Here is a 19,071-nt window from a genome sequence, read left to right as displayed (position 1 = left end):
TCAGCCCCATTGGCAAGACGAACCGTCCGCTTCCAAGAACTAGATGCATAATTCAAAAAGAGAAGACATACCACCATATTATCGGTGGCACCGAATCAACAATCCGTGGTGAAGTCCGGGATGCGGAAGCACTTATCGCGCAGATGCAAAATTACCCGCATGAGAAGGTCGGTTGCTGAGAAGACATAGAGAGAAATTGCGAAACCTCGGCCGATCTCTTCCGAGAAAGAGCACTACAAGCGTAAGACTCTAATGTACTAGAGTCGCCAGATAGGTGTCTTGGAGAGGACCGAGATGTTGATCGTGGTGGTTGAAAACCGTGAGGACGACCGTGTAATTGATAACATGTTGCCTTTACATGCCCAAATTTACCACAATGATCACACTTCTTGTTTGGAGGACGAGAACTACCGAGGTTGGCCGCAATGGCAAAAGCCCGTGTAATGGTGCCCGGAAAGTTTGTGGAGGAACCGACGGTGGGCGGATAAGCATAACGAATCGCCATAGCGTAAGTCTCGCATGTAAGACTGTGAGTATGAGGCACATGTGCACCGACGACTCGATCGAGAGACAATAGGCATGTGCTTCCTCTAGAGTTGGGAACGGATGCTTGTCAAGCAGATGAACAACAAAGATACTCAAACTCGTGGATCGAGCCCAAAGAAGAAACCGAAATACTCGATTCTTTCTCCACAATTTTGCATAAATCTCACGCATTAGTCGGGCCACCAATAAAACTATCATAATGAGATAGTTCTTCCCAACCGCATCGAAGTCTCGCGATAGTACGCCCAAGAGATCTAGTTCCTCGTTTGAAATTTCCAAATTTCATTGGAAAGTTGGAAACTCCCTTGCATTATTCGTCTTTGAGAATATAATTGCATTTAAGAGATTCCCAAATAAGATATGCAAATTATTCGTAAACAAATAGCGCCAGAAATCGTTGGTTGCATAGAATTAATCAACCAAGTCCTCACCATAGAATCATCCGAGAACCACTTAGCATACTTGGATCGGGCGGGTGCCTTTTTCGCGCCTTAAGAAATCCTATCTTTCCACGGCCTCCAACAAACAATTTTACGTGATCGCGTGCCCATCGAACATAGTTCAAACCATCTAGTAGCCGGAGGTAACTTTCAAATTTGGATTATCATGAACAGGGGTAGAAGGATCGACATCTTCACCCGCTCTAACCAAGAAACAAATCGAGATAGTAGACTCATCACTATTAGTCATATCGATTAAATAATTACCTCAAAAAAATAATAAACGATCCGAGATTCAGATCAACACCTATCGCATCTCGCGATTGGTTAAAAAAAAATGAAAGACGTAAAAGAAGAAAAAAACGGAAGCTTAGGTTGCAATCGTAACAATTTGCTTTAATGGTTCGATACCATGTAGAAAGTAATTTAGGGAAAAGTTAAATTGAATGGAAAGCTCATCACTTATATTTATAGAATCATAATAGAAACCCTAGAAAGGATAATAAAGTAATTACAAAGGTAATATAGGAAAAATACTATAATAGCCCTGCTAACAATAGGATGGGCGTGTTAATGCCCTTTATTCAACCCCATCCATTTACACTGATGTTAAATATGCAACAAAAGAATCTTGGCCTATCAAGACTGACGATTTCTTCCCGTAAGTAAATATTTTGGCATCTTGAACCAACTAACCTAGTTATATTAGCTTATCTATTATCTACAATTAAAGTATGTGAACGAAATTGTCAGATATGCAGATAAAGCAAATGCATACTGGACAGGATACTTTTCAAGTAGGCCAGCTCTTAAACGATATGTTAGAATGATGAGTGGTTACTACTTGGTAAGATTGCTAATTGCTGGGTTATTATTCTAGTTTACAGGAGAATTAAATCCCTTTACCTTTTGAGGTTTACTCCACTTAGGTGTATTCATTGTAATCAGGCAGCAAGGCAATTGGAATTTTTTAAAGGGAGAAGCAACTCAGGGCCCAACACAGACGTTTTAGCTGATGCATTAGCAATAGCTCAACATCATGACGCAGTTAGTGGAACAGAACAGCAACATGTGGCTAATGATTACACAAAACGACTATCAATGGGCTATGTTGAGGTAATATATCTAGATGTACCTTCACTTTAGCTTTTGAAAGTTTTCATGATTCCCTTATGCTTCAAAACATTCACCGCCTCTCCACTATATCTCAACAGGCTAAGGAGTTAGTTGCATCTTCTCTTGGTTTCTTGGCAAAATCTACATCAGATAAAGACTACAAGAAACCAGTGACTAAGTTTGAACAGGTGAAATACTAGAACCCTTTATGGTTACTCCTAAATTTACCTCTTTTACATTTTCCAAAAAAGAGTTGAAACTATTATCTCCAAGATAAAGTTGACTGTGTTACTACACCTTGCGGCAAGGCATCATCAAAGAACTCCATTCTGTGACATAATGTCCTATTTGTTCCATTTGTCTGTCAGAACTGTGACGGATCAAGTCATTTCATTCTAATATCGTGTTTGATGCAAATGAATGTTGGTCTATAGATTAACCCTGATAAAGTGATAAGTGATATCCTGAAACCCAAAAAGGATTAGCACTCGCTTCTCCATTGTTGGCTGTTAGTCTATTACACTTATTCTTCTCTCTTAATGGATTCAGGTCGGGATTGGACATCATTGATTGCTAATGGGCAGTCTGTACCTATGTTACATTGACACGGATAGGTGTGTTCATATCCGACACGGATACTAAGTGTCTGATATGGCGAAATATAAAAAATGGAGCCATGGAGATATATCACATACAATGTGTCTGACACGGACACGTGGATACGTATCTGACACAGATTTTTTAAAAAAAAATGGTGTATCCATGTAACATAGGCCTGAACTTATGTCGGTCCATACCTATATGTGCAACACATGCTTAAACTCTACTTCGAAATGCAACCTTTTATTTTCAATTTTGAATTTTTTTAACAGGAAGTTTATTTTAGAGGAAATTGGTTCGCACTTTTGTCATTAACTTATAATGTAAATGCGGAGATATGCATATTGTTTTGTCCTCTTAGAAGTCTAATAGCCTTTATGTTTTTAATCCTACACCAAAATAGCAATACTTGACACTGGTGTCTATCTTTTACTTTAATTAATCTCTCTAACTATTCACATCTGTGATGAATAATACATCTGTGACAGATGATATGATAATCTCACTTGCTCCATATATATAATAAAAGATCCTTGCAGTTGATTAAGAGTGACCACGGAGTGTAATCTGGTTTTCTTAATTTTGGTCTTTTCCGATCTATGGTTTTTGGGTAAAACATAGTGAGATAAGAGTGACTACGGAGTTCAGTTAAGCAACAGATCTAAAAAGAAATGTTGTTATTATTTGAAGTTGTATTTTGGTGGAAAAGGTTAGAAGGTTCTTTCAGCTGTGTTGGTATGGCTTGTTGGAAGTGAATTGACTACCTCGGGTAGAAGCTCACCTTCATTATCCACAACTTAACAAGTAGCTAGTAGTACTTTACTAAAAGAAGGATTATATCTCAGTTGTTTTATGTACCATAAAGTTTATGGTGGAAATGTTATTTTGTTTAATTTTGATCTGAAAACACGGATTAATTTTGAAAAGTGTTGTCTTTTCAGTGCCCACTTCTGAATATGAGTTACTGTCTCGTGGGAAAAGCTTGGTAAAGTTAATACTTGGTCCATTTATATATTTTTATGTTTTTTTTCATGCCTAATTATTTGGAAGAGGCGTGTTTTTAAATGGAGAATTACACATTTCTGTTCTGAATGTTGCTGAAAAACTTATTGTTCTTTCTCATTTTATAATAGGTTGTTGTTATCTACAACTCTCTTGGCTGGAAGAGGGAGGATGTAGTTAGAATACCTGTAAGTACTTATCTAAACCAGCACTAGTACAGTGCAGAGTTTACTTCAAAAAATTACTTTAGTTTATCAATCCTTGAATGTTTGACTGTGTACACAATACTTGTGGAGTTGTGGCATATATTATTAAAAAAAAGTTTATACTGAGTAACTGATCAAAGCAAAGGAAGTCTCAGTGATAGTTTTTTGTTTGATATACTCAAAGTCAGCGTCAATTTGGTAAGTGCAAGTTTGCAGCTGCAGACCCGCACTGCTCTGTGACACACTTGTATTCCCATTACTCTTTAAGAAAGACCACTTTTTAAGAAGTGACAGTTTGGACACCTTGTGCAGACATTAGGTGAAATGGTTTTATACGGTCCAACGTAAAACTCTTTTACGGTGGTTAGTGTATCTCTCTCTCTGACCCTTTGTATCCAAGCCAGTAGTTAAAACACGTGTGTGTATTTGTGTTGCTTCATTAGGTTTGAAATGACATTACTATTCGAAGCCTGGAAGTATTTGTGTGTCGTAATAATAAAGGTTAAGTGTATCATATCATATCTTGTCTACTTTCCTTATTAGTATTATGTCATGAGTTGTAAACAGTATTATAAATACAAAGGTGACAGTCTCTCCCTCTTTCGAGCTATTGTGTTTGGCCCAAAGGGCTGTTATTTACTCCACATAACCCAAGTATGCTTGTCCACGTATTAGGCTCAAGTAATGCCACACGTGAGGGGGCATGTTGAGATGTTTAGTCCCACATGGGATATGTTTAGCCATGCATTGGAATATATAAGTTATATATTTCAATACGTGGCTAAACATATCCCATGTGGTACTAAACATCTCAACAAATATAATATGTATAACAAAGGGATTTTAGGCCCACTGTCAACACTTCGTCTGGAAGGTCGAGCTTTTGGATCTGTTTTGTAGTTAATGTCGTATCAGATTGGTAAGGTTCAACAGAATGTTGGTTCCAGTTTCTTTGAGGGGGGGGGGGGTTGGGGTTGGGGTTCAAGGATTTTCTTTGAGCATGTGCTTGTTCTGAATGTTGTCCACAATGCTCTACCCAAGGGGAAGAGGCTAGAAGCGATCAACTCTACTCAGCTTAATGTTTTGTTGCCTGCTGAACAGTGTTTAATCTGAGTCTTTTAGTACGAAACTTTGAACTCCAAATGCATTACTGAAGTTGTTTAAAGCTCTCGTCCTTCTTCATTCTACATTGACCCCTCCTTTCATTATAAAACATCATATAAGTCCCTCTTCGCAATTTTCCATCTCATTGACATTTTTATTTAGTAAATTCGTGTATGTCAATTTTTAAACTTTTTTTTTTTTCTTTTCTTGGTTTGATTCATTGATTACCTTTTCTTTTACGGCCTCATAAGTACGATGTTTATGGATTCATATCTATAGAGTGTATTACTGTAGTAGGTATTATTTTATATGCTGTCTTAAGTGGTCCAACGGTTTGTAGTGTATGCCTCGATACTCAATAGACACACATGTCAAAAACATGGTTGCCACGGACTTTCCTTTCCTTTTCCCATTGAAGGCTACTGGTGCCCAAAATGAATAGTTTACTTTATTTTCCGTTATAGAATATATCTTATTGTAAACTAAGAAGGATACCTACTTCTGGCTAGATTAGTAGTTTTGCTCGATTAAGATTTTGAAGTTGGCTTTTAATGGGATTTTTTGTGAGTGTAGATAGGAGGTTGTACAAAACTGTAAGTTGGTCCTGATACGAGTAAATAAATAGGGTGAAGAGAAATATGTACTTCCTGTGAATCGTAAAATGGGTGTCAGCCCCTATACTATAATGTAATTTGGTTAATTGCTGTAATCTCATGGTAGTTTAGAGCAAAAGGTCATAGTGGGAATACTTCATATCACCATCAGTCAGATGATGTGGTTTGAAAAGGATTCATACTTTGTTTTTAGTTGATGCAATACCACTTGGAAAGCCATGATTTATTTCTTTTCTGGTTTAGCCATGTTAGAGTTCTAAAGGGACATTTACTGAAGTGATACAAGGCTGAAACTAATAAAGCCAGATCCTCTTTTTCTCTTTTCTCTCCAAACTTCCTCTCCATTAATAACAATACAATTTTGAGTTTTACTAGCTACTTACTTTCAGTTTTTTCTCCTTCTACAATCAAACTTGCCACAGGTTATTGGTGAATTGGTTACAGTGAGGGATTCTACAGGGAGTGAAATTGAGTCACAGCTTGTACATATATCCAATAACTCTCTTGGCATTAGAGACTACTATGTTAATGCGTACTTAGGAAAATCACCAGATGAGATTCCTAAATATTGGCTTGCATTTTTTGCATCTGTACCACCTCTTGGGTTCAGCACTTACACTGTCTCAATTGCAAAAGGAGGTAAAACCATCTATTTTCTACGTCCAGTGCTCATGTTCCTGTTGGAAAAATTGAGGAAAACATGGTTGTCATGCCAATAGCGTTGAACTACATTTCTAATGTTTTTTATTCCATCACAGGTGCTAGTTCCGTTATATCAAGATTGCATACGACGGAAGGAACTAAAACGGGCACCATCCAAATTGGGCAGGGAGACGTAAAACTTATTTATGCTGTCGATGAAGGAAAACTTACTCATTATATCAACAGCAGAAGCTCGGTGATATGACTAAGCTTTCTTCATATATATTTGATTTATATATACTTTTGGTTTGTCCTTTAAAATTTAATCTGTTGCATTTCAAGTCAACGTTAAAATTAAACAAAAATAGAGTTAGTATCTCATGTTTGATTATTTTCACTTTTGTGTCTTGTAGGTTGAAACATCTGTAGAACAATCATACATTTACTATTCTGGATAACGATAAAAGTGATAAGGATCCTCAGGTGATGGACTTTTCTAAGCTTAGTCAATGGCATTTTTGTTTGTCTTGCGCTATGTCTATAATAGACTGCATCAACTTTTTTCCTTTTATTGTTGAATGTTGCAATATAACTTTTAATTGGTCATGAAGGCTTCAGGAGCGTACATCTTTCGTCCAAATAATACCTTTCCCATAAAATCAGGACAGGTAGGTCACCGATTCTTATGGACTATGGATTATGGTACAATGATTTTTTTTTTTTATATATATATATTTTTTTGAAATCTGATAAAATTGTGGTTCTTACTTAGAGTTTTGAGATGGATTCTTTGTTTTGAAAAGGGGATGCAGTGTTCATTCCAATCATGAAGAAATGTTTTCTCGCACCAGGTTCCTCTGACGATACTCAAGGGGACCAGTATTGGATGAAGTGCATCAACAAATAAATCCATGGATATCTCAGGTATTTGATCGGCACAGAAGTTCTATGTAGTCTTTCAGGCCTTCTTTGTTCCTTGTATCAGTACTTTTTCAGTTTGAAAATAAATTTATCTTGCTTACAAATGAATTACATCCTATTTTGATAACAATAGAAAACAAATTAAGAACGAGCATGAATATAAAGTTTGGGAACGGGATCGAAAAATATTGCTTGGTCAAGTAATGTTTTGTATCCATAAAAAGAGACTATAGATGTAAGTTGTGTTAAATCAAAATTTCTTAGCTATGTAATTCAGCTGGGGAACGCTTTAATCTTTGTTCCGTGTGAGCTGTGTGGAGGTTTCAATGTTGCAGAAAGAAACATGGTGTTAGTTCTGGAAATTGTTTGAGAGAGCAAGGATGGATGACTTGGCCTGGACCTTTGAAGCTTCAGAGTGGGTGAAGATATTTTAGCCAACATCTGAATTCCTTCCTAACAAGAACGCTAGGCATGGGACCTTTATGATTTATTTGCATATGTATGGTGCTTGTATCCCAAGGAATTCATGAATATATAGATACCTCCAAAGAGAGAAGAATACATTGATTTTATTCTCTTATGTGGTATCATTTAAAGTTCGATCTTTTACAATCCCTAATTGCCTTTTCTTTTGGCAACATCTCTTTCCTCTCGTTACCTGCAGAGCGGATACTGTGCTTTGATCCAATCTGCTTGTTGCTTTATTTCTAAAGTAATTCGAAGAAAAGGCATCATTTTCTCTTTCTCTGACTTATCTCGCAAAGACGTTTGCAATCATGTATATATCGTGTGGAACTGTGAGCATAAGTTCACATAGCATCAGGACAAGAAGTTGTTTGTATGAGGTCATTGATTGCTGGCACAAGCAGTTCTTACGTTTTAGTTTTGTAAAGAACCTGTCAACACTGTGCCATCAAGTATGACATTTGATTTGTCATCTTCTGCAACATATTAGTTTATTTCACGGTGTTCACTTGGTACTCCAATTGCAAGCACCTGAACTTGGTTGTATCCATCATTCGCACACCTTAGTGGTAGCAAACTCTAGGTGCCACCCATCGTCTTCAGTGGGGAAAGGGGTTCTTACGGGTTTAGGGGTATAGAGCTGTAACTAGCAAAAAATGTTAAAAACAAATACTGAGTTAGGATAGAAACGTGTCATGTATTATGTAAGATTTGTCCGGATTTACGTTTTCACTTTTCAGCCCAACATATGTTTGTCTCTTGTTATTGAAATTGTGAAGGTAACCTCTATTGGATAATCAAATAGTCCTAATGGGAAATATATATATATATATATATATAGTTATGACCGTATTTCCTATGAGTATTGTTGCGAGTAAGATAATACTGTAACCACGTGCAGATCACCAGAGTCTACAAGCAAAAGGAGCATGTTGAAGTAGAGTTTACTGTAAAGTGTCAATCTGCATCTTGGCGTGTGAAATATTCTCATGGCTTTCGTATTTTTAAATACGATTTTTATATTTATTAATTAATTAAATTATTTATTTTCAAAATTGGCCGGATTGGATTCGGGATATGGGTTTGGGCTGGTTTTGGGGCCGAAGTCGGTGTTAGACCCAAAGATATAAACACATTTTTAGAAAATAGGGTTCCGGAGAATAGAATAATGAAAATGGAGGCAGAGAGCATGAAGTTTTGGATTTCGAGGCGTTGGATGTACGGATTTCGGTTCGGAGGAATTCGTAGGAAGTCGCTCGCGGGTGAGTAGCTATTTTGCTATTTCAACGGATTTATGGTTTTCCTCAGATCGGATTATACGACTAAGGTTTCGCCTATTAATCTTCGTTAGTTATCTTGTTGTGTTGGACTTCGTGTCTTTGTATTATTCAACTTTGTTAAATTTCGTTTTCGTAATTAAACCGTTGAACTCAAGATAGCGTCAATGGCTCCTCTGTGTGTGTGCGCACGTTTAGGGATGTCGGGGATGTAGCACAAAACATGCCGATGTTATAAGCCCATACCGATTATGCTCGACTCTTTAGGATTTGGAAACTTCAAGGACGCCGATAATGGGGTGAAGTTGAATGGGGTGCGAAGTTGATCTTTGGATATCTTGGGGTATTGTTGTGGTGGTGGGGGTAGGAAGATTGAGCGGTGGTAAGGTGTTATGGGTGGTTGAACGGTCGAGGGTGGGGGGGAAGTCGTGGAAGCAAGAATGGCGGTCCCGGGGTCGAAGTTTTGGAGGTGAGGGAAATCGGTTTTTGTGGGTTTTTGTGGTTTGAATTGTTTTGATATTGATTTGTGGGTTGTTGATGTATGTGTGAATGTTGGAATTTGATGGGGGTTTGTTTGAGAGCTTGAGCCGACCCATTAATGGCGGCCGGGATTGATTCCTAGATCTAGTTTTGGTGAGGGTTGGTTTGTAGGATTTGGGGTTTTGTGTTTACAAATGTTGTTTGGTTTTGGATTTAGAGTAAAACCGCTTGGTTAGATTGGTGGTTGTGTGAGAGGTGGTGGCCGGTCGATTTTGGTGGTGGTGGAAGAGAATCGGTGAAGGAGAGGACCGTTCACCGATTTGGGCTTGGGCCAAATCGGTTGGAAAAAATCTATTTTTGTGGGCGGTTCTATTTATTTGGTTGGGCCCGATTTTAAGTTATTTTTTGGACCAGGTTTAATTAAGTTTAGTTTGGGCCCAGTTTTAAGTAAGTTTTGGGACCGGTTCTAATATTAGTCTATGGGCCCGTGTCATTTCTATTTTTTGGACCGAATCCACTTAACCGTTTTGGGCGGGATTCGATTATAAGTTTTGGGCCCGTTTAATATTAAATGGACCATCCATCGACTTAAAATAGATCTATTTGGGTTTTAAACGCGTTTAGACTTTCGGGTTAAGGTTTGGGGCTTGGTCCGAATTATTAATTATTACCACAGTCCCGCAAAGTGAACCATGCACCTTTGTCCTTAGCCATGAACCATGGCTATGACCCTGGACCTGTCGAACACGGAAACGACGGTTGGACTTTGACAATGACAGTTTGACTTTTGACTAGGACAATTTGACTTTGACCATCGGCCGTTGACTTTGACGGTTGACTTTGACCTTTGACCATGGACGGTTGACTTTCACCTTTGACTTTGACCAGGACAGTTTGACTTTGACCATGACATGTTGAGTTTGACCTTGACCATGAGGTGTTGACCTTTGACCGTTGACTTTGACCGTTGACTTTTCCAGTTTTTCATATGTTTGTTTATATGGATATATATAGTAATAAAATCTTGTCGGATATCAGATAACTTGGTTGGTAAATTATCTAATTTAGATTTGACGTGAGTAGTGTGTAAATCATATTGGGGGAACTTTGATTGTGGATGGTGGATTTGTTTAATTGTATTCACGTTTTATGTGTATATTATATGGACACATATAGTAATAAAATCTTTGTGGAAGCCTCAGTATATTGGGTTGTCATTATCTAAGAAAGATTTGTGATGATGTTGTGTATTTTTTGACACGTGACGATATTGAGATGTTAGGAGATATTATATTCCTAATCGCTATAAAATGTATGCGATCACGTTGAAGCATTATGACATGATATCATATGTTGGGATATATATATTAATGTAATATTTTTGGAGGAATTTATATAAACGCTCCATTATTATATATGTGAGATGTTACTATGAGGTAGCATAGTATTGGTGAATATTTTCGGGAGTGTGGCCAGAAGTCAATAATATATTGGCACGTGAAAGAATGAAAGTGACTATGAGATATAATTGAGATGTTTCTAGATATTATGGCTTAGTGCGATAAGGTAATTGACCGACGTGATATAGTAGAAATGTTTATGAGTCATTAATGTATGACACCCGAATAAATTACATAACGAAAATCCCTAACCCGACTACCACAACTCATGTGATTGGCCCTTCCGGCGCTTCGCGACTGAATGGCCTTGGCCTTCTTCCGGCGTTTGATTAATCTGAATGGCCTTCTGACCTCCCGCGTGAGTCGAATAATTTTGATTATTCCGTTCGCAAAATAGAAACGATGATGCTAATATTTTATGCCGAATAGTGGCGGTGCTTACATAGATTTGGCTTCCGTGTGAGGATTTACGGTGTCGGCATCCATCCAGGTGGAGTGGCATTCACCATGAAAGTGGCTCATTATGTAAAGGGAGGCATGTGGATGTACATGTTCGCGTTGGGTTTCGCGATTATGGTAGCCAGGGAAACTAGGTAAGACATAGATACGACGCCGAATTTTAGGGACACACAAAGAAAGCCGAAATAATCTAATTATGGTAATATGTTGGTTAATGATGTACCTTTAGATAGATGATTGTATATGCTCATTGGTTATAGTTTAGTTAGAACCTAAAACCTCGATGGAGGAACTACATGCCTTATTTATTATGAGTATAGTTTGTTGTGTGGTTAGTGGGAAGTTAAAAGCCTCAAATTGGAGGAACTACCGCCTTTAGTTATTGAACTTAAGGATGTTGTATTAGTCGTTAAAAGTTAAAATTCTCGAGGAACTAAGCGCCTTGTGGATTGTGTATATATATGTATAAGTATATTTGTATTTTAGGGCTACTCACACCGGCATTGTTTATAATGTCAACCGATTGCATGTTTGCTTATCGGGTGTGTTCATTCAATGAACATAGTTGATAAGTTTTGACAGGTTTAGTGTTGAAGAAGATCGGTTCTTTGCTTGTGGTTTTGCGTTAAGCGTTACAGATCTCGGGATGAGTTTTGTTTTCCCTCGAGGTGATATAGATTTTCGGTTGAGATAAGGTTATTTGCATTTTCATTTGTAAATTGTTTTGTAATGAAGATGTATTTGTTTAAGTTAAAATTTTTATTGGTTTTAATTATCCCATATTTTAAAAGCATTTTATGGGTTTTTGGAGTAGAGAGTCGTCACACCTCGGAGATCGAAGAGTCGGGGGGACAAATAATTTTTTCGAATTCAATTAAAATTGGGTGATTGATTTGGTATCAGAGCATTTGGTTAGCTTAGACTAGGGTGAGTCTAGGTGATTCTCGGATCGTGGTTTATGGGTAGTGTTTAAGAAGTTTTATTTTTCAAAACTATTTCCGCTAGTTGTTTTATTTTTACAAAGAAAATGAAAGAGATATAGAAATAAAGTGAGTCAATATGTTTCTTGATTTGTTTGTACGTGTGATGTGTATATTTATATTAGTTACTCTTGTGGAGTGCATATGAGATGCTTTTATTTTTCCTTATCATATGAGGAGTGGTTATATTTGTAATATGTTAATTATTAACGGATTTGATCAAAATGATGTGTGTTGTTATAATATTGTTTTATTGTTGGTGTTCATTTTCACGTGGAGTATTGATTAAGTATGACAACCTGTTTGTGAACTTTGTATTTGAGTGTTATGTTATTAGTTAAGAAACAATGATATATTTTGATCTATATTGAATGAGTTGTATTATCTGATGGTTTTGTGACATACTAAGTAAGGAACTAATTGCCTCGGTGTTGGAGGAACTATCTCGCCTCACTCGTACATTGTAAGGGATGAATAGTATTTTTTTAAAGTATAAGAGATTAATCTGTTAGAGGTGATTAGTTAGAAATAAATTGAATATAATAAATAAAATATACGTGTATTCTTTTTGAGATGTGTATACTTGCGTATACACGTGTATTCTTTTTGAGGTGTGTATACTTGCGTGTACACGTTTATATATTATTGTATATATAGAGGAACTATTACCGTGCGTATGTGATGATTAAAATTGTTTTACCAAGAAAACATGCATGTGTAGGTTGTTTTCTAAAGGTCACGTTATTAATGATTAATTAAAATAATGGTGATAATTGTTATTTTTAAAATATATTGGAATTTATGTAGATGATGTCTTAATATAATGATGATCGTATTTCCACAACAAACGGATTTTTATTTTGTCTTATAAGTGTGTCGTGCCTATAAATTATGACATGATTGATTAATATCGTTAAATTAGTTTCACATGATTTTGGCATATTCGAGTATTTACTCTTAATTGTTTTGTTTCAGTCTATATGATTTTGATAGAGGAACATGAAAAATTATTTTTTTTATACGTGCTATATTTGATCCAGTTGCAAGCATGAATTAGGATTCAAGGGTTGTTTTAAATTTAATATTTCTGAGAGCATGATTAAATTAAATATAAAGTTTTATTGTAGTATCAATGACATGAGTGACATTTTTGTTTTAAGTGTGTTAAGACACTAATTTTTCTTTTATGCATGATAATAAAAGACTCCATAATGTTGTATGCATGGATGAACTTATCCCATATAATTTATTAGTTTAAGTAGAATATTAATTTCTCGTAGAGTTTGCTACGTGTCGAGAAACTGCATGCTAATGAGAAATGATATGTTTATGTTGCGTTTAAGGGACAGTAATAATTTGTTTTAATATAGACAGCTAAACTGGAATAGGTTTTGTAATGGCATGAGGACATATATTCTGGAATTAAGTAAAATAATTAATACCAATGTTATCTTGCTTAAGTTTAATCAACGTGCGTTCTTGTATAGGTTCTAAGTTAATAACCAACGTTGTTTGTTCAGTATATTTTTACTTCGAATCTCGACGAGATTCTTTTTTGAGATGTATATATTTTATGCTTGCCCCGTTTTTTTTAAATCGTATTTTTATATTTATTAATTAATTAAATTATTTATTTTCAAAATTGGCCGGATTGGACTCGGGATACGTGGGCCTGGTTTTGGGCCCGAAGTCGGTGTTGGAGGCTTGGGTTTGGACCCAAGTATATAAACACATTTTTCTAGAAAATAGGGTTCCCGGAGAATAGAATAATGAAAATGGAGAGAGAGCATGAAATTTGGATTTCGAGGCGTTGGAGCCTTCGGCCGGTTCGGAGGAATTCGTAGAGGCGCTCGCATGCGGTGAGTAGCTATTTTGCTATTTCACCGGATTTATGGTTTTCCTCAGATCGGAGTATACCGACTAAGGTTTCGCCTATTAATACCGCTTTCGTTATCTTGTTGTGTTGGACTTCGTGTCTTTGTATTATTCAACTTTGTTAAATTTCGTTCAGAATTAAACCGTTGAACTCAAGATAGCGTCAATGGCTCCTCCGTGTGTGTGCGCAAGGGATGTCGGGGATGTAGCACAAAACATGCCGATGTTATAAGCCCATAGCCCGATTATGCTCGACTCTTTAGGATTTGGAAACTTCAAGGACGCGATAATGGTAATGAAGTTGAATGGGGTCGCTGAAGTTGATCTTGTGATCTTGGGGTATTGTTGTGGTGGTGGGGGTAGGAAGATTGAGCGGTGGTAAGGTGTTATGGGTGGTTGAACGGTCGAGTGGTCGTGGGAAGTCGTGAACATGCAATGGCGGTCGAGGGGTCGAAGTTTTTGGAGGTGAGGGAAATCGGTTTTGTGGGTTTTGTGGTTTGAATTGTTTTGATATTGATTTGTGGGTTGTTGATGTATGTGTGAATGTTGGAATTTGATGGGGCCGTTTGAGAGCTTGAGCCCGACCATTAATGGCTGGTGCGGGATTGATTCCTAGATCTAGTTTTGGTGAGGGTTGGTTTGTAGGATTTGGGGTTTTGTGTTTACAAATGTTGTTTGGTTTTGGATTTAGAGTAAAACCGCTTGGTTAGATTGGTGGTTGTGTGAGAGGTGGTGGTAGGTCGATTTTGGTGGTGGTGGAAGAGAATCGGTGAAGGAGATCGTTTCATTCACGATTGGGCTTAAGGGGCCAAATCGGTTGGACTAAAAATCTATTTTTTGTGGGCCGGTTCTATTTATTTGGTTGGGCCCGATTTTAAGTTATTTTTGGACCAGTTTAATTAAGTTTAGTTTGGGCCCAGTTTAAGTAAGTTTTGGGACCAGTTCTAATATTAGTCTATGGGCCCGTGTCATTTCTATTTTTGGACCGAATCCACTTAACTGTTTTGGGCCAGTTCAGTATAAGTTTTTGGGCCCGTTTCTAATATTGCATGGACCAGTCCATTGGACTTAAAATAGATCTATTTGGGTTTTTAAACGTTTAGACTTTCGGGTTCTAAGGTTTGGGCTTGGCCAGTTGGGTCCGAATTATTACCCTAGTCACGAGCCCGTGAACCATGCACCTTTGTCCTTAGCCATGAACCATGGCTATGACCCTGGACCTGTCGAACACGGAAACGACGGTTGGACTTTGACAATGACAGTTTGACTTTTGACTAGGACAATTTGACTTTGACCATCGGCCGTTGACTTTGACGGTTGACTTTGACCTTTGACCATGGACGGTTGACTTTCACCTTTGACTTTGACCAGGACAGTTTGACTTTGACCATGACATGTTGAGTTTGACCTTGACCATGAGGTGTTGACCTTTGACCGTTGACTTTGACCGTTGACTTTTCCAGTTTTTCATATGTTTGTTTATATGGATATATATAGTAATAAAATACTGTCGGATATTGTATAACTTGGTTGGTAAATTATCTAATTTAGATTTGACGTGAGTAGTGTGTAAATCATATTGGGCTTTGATTGTGGACTGTGGACTGTTTAATTGTACTACGTTTTATGTGTATATTATATGGACACATATAGTAATAAAATGCTGTGGAAGCCTGTATATTGGGTTGTCATTATCTAAGAAAGATTTGACAGTGATGTTGTGTATTTTTGACACGTGACGGTATTGAGATGTTAGGAGATATTATATTCCTAATACGCTATAAAAATGTATGCGATACGTTGAAGCATTATGACATGATATCATATGTTGGGATATATATATTAATGTAATATTTTTGGAGGAATTTATATAAACGCTCCATTATTATATATGTGAGATGTTACTATGAGGTAAAGCGTAGTATTGGTGAATATTTGCGGGGGGGTGTGGTGTAGTGCAATAATATATTGGCGCGTGAAAGAATGAAAGTGACTATGAGATATAATTGAGATGTTTCTAGATATTATGGCTTAGTGCAATAAGGTAATTGACCTTGCGTGATATAGTAGAAATGTTTATGAGTCATTAATGTATGACACTGAATAAATTACATAACGAAAATCCTAGAACGACTACCACAACTCATGTGATTGGCCCTTCCGGCGTTTGATTAATCGAATGGCCGGGCGGCCCGGCGTTCGATTAATCTGAATGGCCGCCGAGGCGGCCCTCCGGGCGTAACCGAATAAGTGGTTTGATTATTCCGTTCGCAAAAAATAACGATGATGCTTAATATTTTATGCCGAATAGTGGCGTGCTTACATAGATTTGGCTTCCGTGTGAGGATTTACGGTGTGCGGCATCCATTTCGAGGTGGTTACGCACGGAGTGGCTCATTATGTAAGGGAGGCATGTGGATGTACATGTTCGGCGTTGGGTTTGCGATTGTGGTAGCCAGGGAAACTAGGTAAGACATAGATACGACGCGAATTTTAGGGACACACAAAGAAAGCCTGAAATAATCTAATTATGGTAATATGTTGGTTAATGATGTACCTTTAGATAGATGATTGTATATGCTTGGCTGGTTATAGTTTAGTTAGAACCTAAGGCGCCTCGATGGAGGAACTACATGCCTTATTTATTATGAGTATAGTTTGTTGTGTGGTTAGTGGGAAGTTAAGGCGCCTCAGTGGAGGAACTACCTGCCTTAGTTATTGAACTTAAGGATGTTGTATTAGTCGTTAAAAGTTAAGGCGCCTCGGTGGAGGAACTAACTGCCTTGTGGATTGTGTATATATATGTATAAGTATATTTGTATTTTAGGGCTACTACACACAAAGCATTGTTTATAATCTTGACCCGATTTGCATGTTTGTTTATCGGTGTGTTCATTCAATGAACATAGTTGATAAGTTTTGACGAGGTTTAGTGTTGAAGAAGATCGGTTCTTTGCTTGTGGTTTGCGTTAAGCGTACGCATCTCGGGATGAGTTTTGTTTTCCTTGAGGTGATATAGATTTTCGGTTGAGATAAGGTTATTTGCATTTTTCATTTGTAAATTGTTTTTGTAATGAAGATGATTTGTTGTTAAGTTAAAATTTTTATTGGTTTTAATTATCCGCATATTTTAAAAGCTGTTTATGGGTTTTGGGAGAGAGTGCGTCACACCTCGGAGATCGAAGAGTCGGGGACAAATAATGTTTTCAGATCCAGCTCTGTCGAAATTCGGGGCGTGACACATTCACTACTGAAACTGTTATATTTTGTTTTTGATAATTTATTCTGGAGCTACCAGTTGACAGTATTCTCAAACATAGGTTGGACCTATACCTGTTGATGATGGAATTGGTAAAGAAATTGCGACACTATTTTCGACTACCATGGATACCAATAAAACATTCTATACAGACTCCTATGGACGAGATTTTATCAAAAGGGTATGTTTTGTTGTAGTGTACTTTCATCTTATATGTTTAGCAGCACTATGTTCAGAGGTTAAAAAGTAAGTGTAAATTTAAATATTAAGAAATTAGAGGAGTCACAAGTTGGGCAGTCATATCAATCTGTTTGTTGTTCTCTAATGACGATGAATACTTTTTCAAATGATGAGAACAAATAATTATATCTATTTTTTAAACACTTTCTGTTTGATTTAATATCCATCTGTTAATAGTTTGTCAAAAAGCATTGTGATTGCAGATTCGTGATTATAGAACAGACTGGGACTTGCAAGTGAAACAACCCATTGCCGGAAATTACTACCCAATATGTTTCTTTTAATCATTGACACTATTCTAAATCTTTTTATATTTTACGTGCAAACATGCAAACTGACTTGCATCCAATGGTATTTGTCTGCCCTCCTGCTACTTCTCTTCCACGACATTTTCCACTCAAGTGGTGGTCCACTGTATATTGTCATTCAAATCCCAATCCAGTCGTGTACTCTCTTTCAGTTGCTAACCCAGATTTTGATTTCAGATTAATCTTGGAATGTACATTGAAGATAATAGGACAGAGCTATCAGTTATGTTAGACAGGTCAATGGGTGGATCCAGCTTAGTGGATGGGCAAGTAGAGCTAATGCTCCACAGGTTTGGTTCTTTCATTCGCGTGCCCAAGCTTTTCTTTATTCTATTAACAGTAGAGAATTCAAAATGTGAAATTTCTACAAGCGAAATATAGGGACACTGATGATTCGATGTTAGTTGCTAACTTGAACATATTTTTGTTTCCTACTCGACTCTCATGTAGGAGGTTGCTTTATGATGATGGTAAAGGTGTTGCAGAGCCATTGAATGAAACAGTCTGTGCCCTTGACAAATGTACAGGCCTAACAGTAAGCACATCCTACTCAGCTGTTCCCCAGAAACTGACGAGTTGCATACATACGCAGCGAAAACTTTTTTTTTTGTATTGGTAACACAGCGAAAATTTTCTTGATAAGTGGATATAATAATTAGTGTTTGCCGCTAAATTGGATAGTTGTTAGCGGTGAGATTGGGAACAGTTCAGCTTTGATATCATTACACATTGAAATGAGAAATTAACTATATTGTCCGTGGGAATAGCCTCTAGATTTATAAATAGCATTTGGCACCAAGCTACTAACAATATGTTTGTTCCTAAGTTACATTGACACAGATAGGTGTGTCCGTTTCTGAGATGGATATAAAGAGTTGGACATGTCGAATTTTCAAAAATTGAAATCACATACAATATGATTATTTTCAAAACTGACACATGGATACGTATCCGACACAGATTATTTTCAATATGGCGTGTCCATGTAACTTACTTTGTTCAGACATCTTTCTTCTCTCAATTTCTACATATTCCAAGTTGCACATCCCCTAATGTTAATTTTGAATTCTCACTTCTCAAGTGTCCTAGACTTCTCATTCTTGTCACTCTATAAAAGCTCAACTTGAATTGATTAAT

At 37.1% G+C, this 19,071-nt stretch overlaps 1 pseudogene across 1 annotated transcript; it reads left to right on the top strand.

Annotated features, from left to right (window-relative positions):
* The first annotated feature begins 425 nt into the window (after positions 1 to 425).
* Positions 426 to 18,690, top strand: LOC147521566 (alpha-mannosidase At3g26720-like; annotated as a pseudogene). Its single transcript, XR_015198611.1, has 16 exons — positions 426 to 476; positions 1,547 to 1,647; positions 1,740 to 1,833; positions 1,935 to 2,102; positions 2,201 to 2,290; positions 3,644 to 3,687; positions 3,836 to 3,892; positions 6,051 to 6,267; positions 6,387 to 6,526; positions 6,684 to 6,753; positions 6,882 to 6,938; positions 7,122 to 7,194; positions 8,558 to 8,605; positions 17,448 to 17,567; positions 17,830 to 18,224; positions 18,385 to 18,690. The product of XR_015198611.1 is annotated as an alpha-mannosidase At3g26720-like (transcript).
* The last annotated feature ends 381 nt before the right edge of the window (positions 18,691 to 19,071 follow it).

The sequence above is a fragment of the Coptis chinensis genome, chromosome 1 (genome assembly GCF_015680905.1).
Source record: "Coptis chinensis isolate HL-2020 chromosome 1, ASM1568090v1, whole genome shotgun sequence".
NCBI classification, from domain to species: domain Eukaryota; kingdom Viridiplantae; phylum Streptophyta; class Magnoliopsida; order Ranunculales; family Ranunculaceae; genus Coptis; species Coptis chinensis.
Note: the sequence above shows the minus strand (reverse complement) of the source record. Positions and strands in the feature narration are given on the sequence as shown.